The sequence below is a fragment of the Lolium rigidum genome, chromosome 6 (genome assembly GCF_022539505.1).
Source record: "Lolium rigidum isolate FL_2022 chromosome 6, APGP_CSIRO_Lrig_0.1, whole genome shotgun sequence".
In the NCBI taxonomy this organism is placed as follows: domain Eukaryota; kingdom Viridiplantae; phylum Streptophyta; class Magnoliopsida; order Poales; family Poaceae; genus Lolium; species Lolium rigidum.
The window spans coordinates 13619161-13630903 of record NC_061513.1 but is presented as its reverse complement, the minus strand read 5'-3'; the positions used below and the strand labels follow the sequence as shown (position 1 = coordinate 13630903).

General features: G+C 42.4%; 1 long non-coding RNA gene across 1 annotated transcript; it reads left to right on the top strand.

The window, feature by feature from the left end:
- The first annotated feature begins 10376 nt into the window (after nt 1–10376).
- On the top strand, nt 10377–11365 carry LOC124659717. The gene is made up of 3 exons (XR_006989675.1): nt 10377–10602; nt 10916–11162; nt 11235–11365. It is a non-coding gene; the product is annotated as an uncharacterized LOC124659717 (long non-coding RNA).
- Nucleotides 11366–11743: the final 378 nt, after the last annotated feature.

Below are 11743 nucleotides of genomic sequence, written 5' to 3'. Positions count from 1 at the left end.
ATAATCCGCCGGAAGCACCAGACTCATTTACCAAAATCTTCATGACAAAATATAAATTGAAAACAAAAAGTACTTGAATATTCGAGTTCACTTGTAAAGAAGTCGTGATCTAGAGATTCGACTCGAGTGTACGACTCGAATAGAATCTCGAGGGCTAGTGACGTGGGTATTACATGCGGCTTGTGTAACCTTGGTACATATTCGGGAGAAGCCCATGAGACCAAAAGATGTAGCTAAAGCCCAGAATACGAAGCCTGTCGAATAAGCAAAACCCCATTGCAGGAGCCGACATAAGTATAGTTCTATACGCAACAATTGTAAATCGACCTGAGACCTATCCTCCTATATAAAGACCGAACAACATATGTTGTAACCCTGGATCTATTGGTAAGCAAATTTTAAATTCAAGCAAATTTCATATGGTTCTTCATTGGTTCCTCGGTTTTCTGTCGGTTTTCATTTTTCTATTTTTTATTTATCTTTCTTCAAATGCTGAATTTTTTTGAAAAAAAACTAAAATTTAATTTTTTTAATTCAAGAAAATTTCTAAGCTAAGCAAATTTTAAATTCAAGTAAATTTCAAAGTTAAACAATTTTTGAATGTGAGCAAATTTCAAATATAAGAAAATTTCAAATCTGGGCAATTTTAAAATTTAAACATTTTTTAGTGCGAACATTTTGAAATATGTATATTTTTTCAAATCTGAAAGTTTTTAAATCTAGATATTTTCCGAAAATAGTAACAAAAAGGAAAAAAAAACACAGAGAATCCCTTTACTGGACCGGCCCAACAAAATCGCTGGAGGGGAATCGTTGTGTGCGTGCGGTATTCCTGCAGAGTGCTCCCTATTGCCGCTCGCAGTAGGGTTGAAAACGGAACGGAAACGGACGGAAATATGTCTTATCGTTTTTGTTTCCGCCTATCTTAACGGAATCGAAAACGAAATCGGAAACCCCGGAAACGAATATGGAAACGAAAATCACCGGAAATGAATATGGAGCGGATACGGGACGGATACGTTACGAAAATGAATATTTGTCATAATAAAATGGCGGCATATTACCTTGGTATGTATACCGAAAAAGCACATATAACGAAGTAGACAATAAGACAAGGAATATCACTCAACTTCAACAAGCGGCAATTCAACATAAAGTACTACGTAACAGACATAGTGTAACACTTAGATAAGCGCAAGTTCACATAAATATTATTGCGTCGACACTAAGACTGTTCGTGGGCAGTCGCTTGGCCGCCTGATCGCTCGTCTTGTAGGAAGAAGCCGTGATCGCTGCGATCGCTTGGGAGTTGGGACTAGGTCTTGTGGAATCGTCCCAAACAGAGATGAGTCGTCGGGACTGTAGGCGGATGTCTATAATTAGTAGGTGGCATGTAGGCCTAGTTTCATGTGTAAATGTAGGCCTACCAAGAACATGGGCCTCTCTAGGTTACATTTGCGGAAATATTTCATATTTGTTTATCCGGAATTTCCTTTGCCGTTTTCGTTTCCGTCGGAAACAGCTCCCTCGTTTTTATTTCCGTTTTCTTTTATGATTCTTCCGTTTCCTTTCATTTGCAGAATGCCATTTCCTTTTCCCTTTTTTGCTCTCCATTTCCTTTTTCTTCGAAAACGGACGAAAAGTTTCCCTTTCATTTTCAACTCTAGCTCACAGTAAGCGAGCCGAGAGCGTTTGCCTATGATAATATTGGGGGAATTTTACTTTTTGCCCTTCTTTACTTTGGACTTTAGTGTAGGCCTATATCATCTCATCAGGGAAAAGCCATTAGCGGGCTAGCTCCTCGCTGGGCCTTTGACTCGTGCCTACAAATAACTGCGCGACTAGCGACGCCGTCGAGTCCCTCGCCTTCTCCTAGGTCTCCTCCTTCCCCAATCTCTTGCCCTGATGAAAACGGCGCCGCCGCGGCGCCCGCTCTTCGCGTGTTTTGCCCATGTTGACGTAGCTCCTGATCTTGATTCCCCACGAATCTCTCTGCAAAGGTCAGTTGAAGTAGTCTTCTATACAAGCAATATGTTCGGTGATTTTTTCTCCATTGATGTAACTTCTTTTGCTCTAGTCCTCCCCAATTCCCCATCTGCCATTCCCCATAGGGTTAACCGCTTGAGAGATGTAGGATCAAAGGGTCAAAGAGGGCTAAGTGTTGGCTAGTACTACTCATACCCGTCTGAATTCCGTTATAAAAAACCTGACTGAACCAGAGAGATGCTGCACGCAGGCGCTGATTGCTATTGAGCCAAAGTGTGTAATTGAGATGGTGAACTTATTAGGAATATAGAATTATAGATTGAAAATTCTAGTTACTATATGGACCGAGAAGGATCTACTGAGCTAGATTAAAATCCACACTTATCATAAACGGCGCTGCATAAAAAAATTAGAAGAAATTGCTCACATGCCTAGTGTACTTGTTAGTTTTGTGTAAAAGGGTCCCAATTTGTTATGTTGCACCAGGCCCCTGCCAGGTCAGGACCGGCCTGCTGGTAGCAGATCTGCGCCAAGCTCACTGATCTATCTCACAACTTCATACGACCTGCCAGATCTTTGCGCGGTCCCCGCTGTTTGCGCACCCTGAAATCCTAGTGCTGCATGTATTGCCGATTTATTTATACTGGCTTAATATACGTACAGTTGCTACAGAGAAAAAACAGCATGCCATCATAACAAGGTTTTTCTATTTGAAACACCTGGAACAATTATGTTCTTTGCATCTATGGTGGCATGTGCAATCCTCCATCTAAACAACATTAATCAAGGAACGCGTTCCTTTCTAACAAAATACATTTTTATCTATTATGTACACGCCTTACCCGCAACATCTCTATCCTCTACTATGTTTCCACTTAGAACCTTCATTCTCGAAATGCAAGGACATATTGAGACTTTTGTTAATGTATTTTCTAATTGTTATTTGTGAAGAGCTCCAAATCAGAGAGTTCATTTTGCATCATCTGCTCTTCCTCCATCTACCATTCCCCCAACCAAGCTTCATTTTCCCCAAGCACATGAAGTCGCCACCTTAATATGAATAACCTTTGAAAATAAGTTTGATTAGTCGCATTGATATGTAACTCTTATCCATTTAATTAATTAAGCATTAAATATTTTGTTATACTCACCTGATGGATTCGTACGACTAAAGTTCTTTCAATATCTATCTCATAAAGCACCATGTTTTTCTTCCTTTTTGTTGGTTTGCCTAGTTAGTATACACGAACTATTCTATTTTTCTCTATCTCATGAAAAATTGTATTTTCCGTATTTTTATTATTTGGTGTTGCTGCATATATAATACTCTCATGCTTTAATTGGCCATGTGACAAAACAAAGGGCACTGAATTTATGCTTGCAACCAGTCTAGCTATAGCAGCAAGATATGCAGATGCAATTAAGCCGTTGGTACTCAACGACCCTAGCTAGGCTAACTGCCGAAAACCTCTTTTTACCGGCTCTGTTACATACTGGAGTGACGTGAGTGATGGCATCACCCATGTGCTGACCAATGCTTTGACAAAATTATGAAATATAATTGAAACGTAACTGAAACATGATTTTTTTTTCTGCAATGACGTTAACAATTTCAATTTTTGCCAAATAGTTTCACAATGCTACCCATGTATTAGTTTAGTTTCATAAAATTTTCACTTGTGTTTCGATTGTTATTTTTATATTAGACAAATGCCAAAAGCCTCACCAATCTCAAAACACTGATGGAGCGGTGCATATAGTGCCGGTAGGTAGCGTTGCCGTTAAAATTGCCGCTTTCGGCTAACTGCACTGCTACAACACGGCCGTATGTGCAAATGAATGTGCGCCATGTTCTACTTGCGGTGCAGTCCAATCGACCGGTGCATAAACTAATGACTCTACTTTCTTCTAGACTCCTGACTTACACGTAATCAAGTAAGATATTGTGGAGTTCTAAAGGAAAAACCCACGGCTTGTTTCGTCGACACTGCGTACACTCCTAGGCATGCGTGTCGTGGTGGTAGGTGGGTGGCGACACCTTCCTGTTCCTTGCCACCGGCCGGCAGTAGCTGCAGCGGGAAGGAGTCGGCGAGGCTAGAGTGAGGCACAATCGAGCTACGTAACTTTAGGGGTGGGGCATCGGCGACTTAGGGTTATGGTTAGGTTAGGGGTGCTCGGGGTGGCTACGGGGGCTAGGGGTTAGAGGGATGGTGTCATCGTCTCTTTGAGGAAGAAAAGTTGTAAGGAAGAAGATGACTCGAAGTGGTGGTGGACCGGCCCACAACGCGGTGCGTGCGATGTGTATCTTTGATGCCGCAAAACATGACATATAGGAGCACTCGATTGTGCGGAGCGGGGCCGTGCTCGTCCTCCGGTTGGGCCGCTGATCTTGGCCCGCAAACACCAACCATCACCATTACCACCTATCCACACTTAATATTTTTTTTATTCCACACGAAAAATAACTTCCTCTTATTTCTTGGGAGAAAATAACCATTGTTAACTCAAGTACATCGTCCTATTCTCCCCAAATCGCTCGACGGAAATCTATTTGAAATAGCACGACAAGTTTGTTGATAGAATTACCATATATACTCGCGATGCAACGCGGCCCCAGTCAGCTCCATGACCTGGCTGGGACATAGTTGTTGCCTTTCATCAGCTACACTGGTGGACGACGCCATGAGGAGATCTTCCTATGCCTCCCTCCAGACAACCCCGCTAGCCTCGTTTGCTCCGCCTCCGTTTCCTAGAACTTGCAGTCCATCCTCTATGACACCGCTATCCAATGTGTCTAGCGCGAGTTCCTCGGGGTGCACCCATGCTGGGCTTCCTCCACAATAACTGCGATGAGGAGCACTACGTCTTCGTTTCATCTCCACCTCATTTCTGTCTAGGTGTCGCAACCATGCTAACTGGTTAGTTCTTGACTCCTGACACGGTCGAGTCCCGAGTTCTCTTCTGGACCCCTAAAGCGTTTGCGGAGGAATCCATAGTCAGCTACCCCATGACCAACACAACGTGGAAAATTCCCCCAACCCCAAGTATTTAGTCTGAATCTTCAATGCAGATGGAGTTGAGGAATTCTACGTAACCTGAAATGCCATTATGCTATGCTGTAACAACTTCCGTGACCACCTCGATTGCCGTGAGGACCCTTTCCTCGTAGTCTTAGTGGGCCCTAAGAACGTCGACAAGGGGATTACGTTCGCTGCCGTCTACTCATCTGAGTGTGAGTGTAGTGAAACCATCATTATTTACCAAGCAAACGCTATCAGCGTTGGGGTTGTTGTCCTTGTAGAATATAAGGTATACTTCCTCTGGGGGACATCAAATGGAATCGTGGAGCACAACGTCGGTAAGAAGGAATTATTGTTGATCTATACGTCGTTCCAGGTAAGGAACCACGTTGTCCTTGTTCCCAGGCGTTTGGGAATCTAAGTTTCACCTTGGCAAATGAAGGCCGGTCCCAAAGGAGATGTTGCATGGGCACGCCACAGGGCTCTTGAGCTCGAATCATTTATCTCGCCTCCAGCCGTCTCTAAGGCGTTTGTGGTTGGTGTTGTGAACAGTGTTGGTGTCGAATTATGCCCAAGTACGGAGACTCGGTCGTTTATAAATGAACTCAATTCAGGCTGAAGTAAGAAGGTGTGCGGCAAGAAATCCTCTTGGAAAATCATTCGAAGAGGATTTGTTCCACAACTTCTTACTTCGCCTTGAATGGAGATCAATCATAAACAACCCAACCTTCGTACTCAGGAATAATCTGACACCAACACGCTCCACAATACCAACCATGAACGTCTCAGAGACCGTTGGAGGCCAGAGCAATGGTTCGAGCTTAGGAGCCATGCGCCGTGCCCATGCCGCATCTCCTTTGTGACCAGCCTCCATTGACCACATGTGAAGCTTAGATTCCCACCCACGAACAAAAGCATGCCATCCTCCACCGCCGTAAGGACATGTGGTGCCCGCCTTGGAACGACATACAGATCAGCGATAATTTCTACTCACCCACAGTTGTATTACAGGGTTCCGTTTGATGTCTCACATGGGAAGTATACCTTATCTTCCAGAATGAAAGTGACCCTGCGCTGATAGCATTTGCTTGGTCAGTAGTGATGGATTCACTCCACTCACCAAACTAAAATGAGTTGAACACGGTGAACCTAATCCCTTTGTCGACATTCTCGGAGCCCACTAAGACCACGAGGAAAGGGCCGCCGCGGCAATTAAGGTGGTCAGAGTAGTTGTTAGAGCATAGCAATGTGGCATTCCAGGTAAGGTAGAATTCCTCGTCTCCATATGCATTGACGAGTCTAGATGAATACCTACGGTTGGGGAGAACTTTACACGTCGTGTTGGTCTTGGGGTTGCTGATAATGAATTCGTCCGCAAACGGTGTAGGGGTCCACAAGAGGATGCGACCCGAGAACTAACCAGTCGATGCGGTTGCGACACCCAAACGGAAGTGTGGAGAGGTGGAGATGAAATGGGAGACACAATGCTCCTCGATGCAGCTATTGTGGAGGAAGCCCAGCAAGGGCAGCGCCCCGTGGAACTTGCAGGTGAAGGTGGCATGAAACATGTCTTGTATAGTATTTGTTAACTTGGCTGCTGGAGTTGGGTCGTCCTAGTGTCGCTGCCGGGCCGCCCGTCTTGCCCTGCAAACAACCGACCATCACGTCACCATCTATCCAGACATCTACTACTTAACAGGAATTAGATTGTTTCATTGTCAGCCTAATATATCGTTCGTTTTTGTCCTTCGTCCCGCCCCTCCCTTCGTTCGCAATAGCTCTCCCTGCCTAATATATGGTGATGATGTCGCCAACTCGCCATAGCCTGCAGAGCTCGAACCGCGCCGTCGCCTGTGTTCTGTGCCCCCATGATTTCGAGCAAAGACAAGCACACATCCACGCCGCGTCCATCCTCGTGACGGGTCTCCGCCCGCGCCCTTAGGCCCGCAGCGACACCACACAAGGCGCACCACCAGCCCACCAAGTCCTACACCACCCTGCCGCCGCTGATGGAGTACGAGCTTCCGCACGCACCAAATCTGGGGCTCACGCTCTCCAAGCTCAAGGTATGCGGGCGAATTGCCAGCGTTTCTATTTCGTCCTAGAAGATAAGAGTGGTGATGGTGATTTCCTCTGGTCTCTAATCGGTTTTACATGGTGCGTGTGAATTTTGTAGGAGTTTCGTGATGCAAATCGACCACCAACCGATTGGGTGCAAGCCACAGCGCTTGGCCGAGCCAATCCTAAAAGCATTCGGGTAACTGTATCTTGCCATGGACATTGATTTATGCAGGTTAAGTATTTTGAGATGGGGAGAAGCAGAATGGCTTGCTGATGACATGCCTTAATCTTGCCATGGACATTGACAGGCCTGAATCTGATGGACAAGACACTTGCAGTTTGGAGCGCTAGGCTTGCCTGGTAGGTACTATGTGCAGATACAAGCATCGAATTGTGATTGCATTGGTTCAAGTACGGACTCCTGAATGCTTATGTTTTTCTTGTGGAATAATGGATGCAGGAGACAGCCAGTCCGTCGAAAATATCCTGACCGCATGCACAGATGTTGTGCATTCTTGTTCATGTCCAATCTCATCGGTTTGTGCACACTCAACAAGTTAGTATCCAGAACAACTTCACCGCATTCTAGGTGCTTATTGCTGCCGTTAATTTGATTGTGGTAGTATTATAGACTGTCACCAAAGAGCAATGAAATGGAACAACGCTGTATCCGGTACTATAGCTGGATCATAGTGGTTGTGCATATGTAAATTTTGGACATGTGCTATTTACCAATGCTGCAGCTGAAGATGTTGTTCATGGTTCAGCGCCCTGTACTAAATAGTACATTTTTGAACTTCTGGGAGACGGTCATTTCATTGATTTACGCTAATTAGTCCATAAAAACAATACCTACAGAACTTCTATTTTTTTCTTCTTTTGATCAATGATTAGCGCCATACCAAATCCTTCTAGATTTTGCATATACTTATAGTTGGCATGTGTATTCTCATTAAAGGCCATGACTGAGCAAGAAGCACGCCAAATATTAGGTATCAGTGAAGACGAGATGGGACGAGATCATGAAGGTCTGACAATAGACGGTGGTGTTCTGTTTATCTTCTAGCAAGTGGTATTTATTTTTATTGATATTGAGATGAATTAAGGTTCTCTCCATGGGCTTCATGAATTAAGATTTTAAACACATGCACAGTATAAGCTGGCATTGTAAGATTTGGATACCTTTAAACATGGATGGTAGTATACTATTTTATGAGGTTGATTTATATTACTAAGCATGGTTTTTGAGTCGCTGTATAGTCTCTGAATAGTCGTTGTATAGTTGCCGAGTCGTTTTCCAAAAATCACGGCGAATCGCGACTATACAGCGACTATACAACTTTTTTGGTCGACTATACATGAGTCGCAGCCTCAGGCGACTCACTTTTGAGTCGCGACTCAAAAACCATGTTACTAAGGTGTGGATGTGTGTATCATTGTAAAAAATGTCCATGCTGTTTTTTCCATGATAATCGCTGTTCTTTATATCATCTTTTAATTGACGCTCTTATTGCATTATATAATGTTTGCCTGTTGGCAAATTAAATAAAGTGAGTTAAATATCGCGTTCCTTATTTCAAGTACCAAATTTACTTTCATTATGCTTGTGGTTCATTGTAGCATCTTGCTGGCTGTGATCCTGTCATCAACTGAACTTTTGGAAGCTTATTGAATAGTAAGTTTTATCGATGTTTAATCAAATTTATCCTTGCCCATTTTCCCTGATTTGTTTATAATGATTTACACCTTCCCTTCTCGTGAATGGTTATTTTTTCCGAATGATTTCAGACATCTGATGAGAACTAAATTCTCATATTTCTGGTTATATGGCCCATTTGTCTCTCAAGGGTAGTATGATCTTTATTCTTTGCCAATTCAGAAATTTCATGTGTAAGGTCTTAAATGGATAGCTAGGACTGGAAAGATAAAACGTTTTTGCATCCTGTTACAGCGTCCACCTATTCCTGGAATTTTTGTGATCCATAAATGATCTTATTAGATGGGCAAAAGAACTCGTGGTGGAATGGAAAGCACCAGTTTAGACCCCATTTCTTGCCCATATTTCATGATCTGACTTGCATATTCCATTATATGTAAGTCTTAAGACAATGTATGCATCAATCATTCTGATTTCAGGTTTGCTTGGTCGATGTGTTCTCTGAACAATTTTGAAGCATTGTACATATTAATTTGGTAGAATTACCTTTCAACCATGTTCAATTGCCTAATGAAGATGATGCTGCTTCATTATATAGGAGAACTTGCAGCACCTCAACTCTCTCCGCACTTGACCAACTGTTTCTTTTATGTAAGGGATCCCTCTGCACTTGACCAGAATGCTATGTGTAATATATGCACAGGCAGTGTAACTTTTAGAGAAGTCCATTTGAGATTGAAGGCAAGGACAATGTAAATGACCAAAACTTTTAACTTACCGAACTGATTGTTATTCTTTCCATGTCGATAACATTTTCATCAGTGTTGCGATCTGATGATTCATCCATATAAACTTACTCCAGGAGCAGATATTAGGTCATTGAGGCCTATATTAGTTCTTACAGATTAATATGTTTAACTGATGAAATCCCTTGATATTTTGAAATATGATTGATTTTCTTGGACTTCATAGTACAACATATATCATGGGCATTGCATGTTTACACAAGGAAGTTATTTGGTTAGCCATTCACTGAGTATATCATGATCTAAACCTGTATCATGTTTGTGCTGATCTAGTACAACATGGCCCAAGTTTCAGGCGTCCCTCTAGCATCATGTTTTAGCTGCAATGTTCTTATTACTACTGGCTCTTAGTGTTCATTGTCCTATAATTTTGGATGGAGCGAAAGGTCCTATCGAACCTCAAACACGAGCCATGCACATATGCAAGGGAATTAAATTCATACTCTATATTTTGGAGTACTACAGTATGTGTGTATTATTGATGAATGCGGAACACTAGTTTTAGCCATAAGTTCAGTTTCTTACATTGAACAGGTATTTAGTTGCTCACAGAGCCATACATTTGGAGGGCAATATATGCTTAGCAATCATCATTTACGGCAACATCATGCAATCAAATGTCGTTTTTTCTTTCACCATTCTTCTATGAGGACCCCTGAGATAATTTTTGAAATCTTGTGGTTTCAATAGATAAATATACATACAGTTCAGTGTCTACTATACTGTTGAAATTTCAGTTACCGACATATGATCACTTTACATACCACTAAATGGATAAGCACTTGCTTTTGGGGTACTCATGTATTGCTAGGAGACTATGAATACAAATCTGCTTGTACTCTTACTGAGCCCAAGTTAAGATATGCACATGAAACATTCATGATTTGTAGCATCAGGTTTACTTGCATTTTCATTGACTGAAACTTCTTGCATTACTCAGTTAGTGAATTTAAATTGCAGTAGACAAAATTCATTAGCCTGCTGAATTTAAATTGCAGTAGGAGGAGCACGCCGAGGGTGACGACAAGGGAGAAGATCCAGCAGCAGCTGTGGCAGTTACTCGGATGTCATGGTGAGATCCCATTTTCCCAATCTCCCCATTTAGGTTGCTTGTGAGAATCTAATGTAACTATGGCTGCTTGTTTCTTGTGAGAAATGCAAAAACTTGTTGCTTGTGAGATATGCAATTTTCAACTTGCAACTGATATGCACTTTTCTGGCAATACTCCATACTTTTCTGTCAACTGATATGCAACTGAGGATATTGCGTTAGGAGTATTTCTGTGATGGAGTAATATTCGGTAGCAATATTCTTGTGCTGAAATTGTTTTCAATCTGCTAGTTGCACATGATGTGATGGTTGTTATGTGTGTTTGATCATGCAGTTTAAATACATTCCAAGTTTCTACTGTCAATACTCCTACTTCTACTATTAACATTCCTACTACTTCTGAAGGTATTTCCTATTGCTACTGACACTTACTTCCTCTTGCTACTGACATCATTTGCTGAACATTATTTGAAGAACATGGAGTACATTGTTTTGTACTATTATTGACATTATTTGAACACATTACTTACTCCATGTCGGATGGTAGCGTCCGTAGGCAACAAAAAGTTTGAGGTGTGCAGGTATTAGCTGCACGAAACAAACTTGGTTTCCTTAATGAAATCGGGGAGAAAATCCCTTTTATCTTTTTTTAGGTATTAGCTGCACGTGGATGTGAACGAGCAGCTGGATGGGTGTGTCCTTTCCAGTTGTCCTGTACAAGATATTGATCAGGGATCTGGGGCTCTGGATGATCGGAGGTGGTGCAGGAGACAAGGATAGAATCTGGCTGGGGCGGATGAGTCGCTGGGTTGGGGTGGACGGGCAGTTGAGGGGATCCGGTGCTCGGGGTGGAGCTAGAAGATGACGACATGATGGTGGTTGAAATTTTGACAAGGGTAGCGATGTAATTGTGCATGATTTTCACCTGGTTGGAAAATAGTTTAAACGTCTTATATTTTCACAGAGGGAGTAAATATCATGTGTACTGTACTTCTATACTTTCTACACTTGCCATATTGAACGACAAAATACTACTACTTTGCTTGACTAACATATGCGTGCCCTATTAACCTATTAACCTATACCATCAACATGAGAAGCGCCATACCAAGAGCATGTGTGCATTCTTTTATTTTAATGAACTACATACCGAGACAGGTTA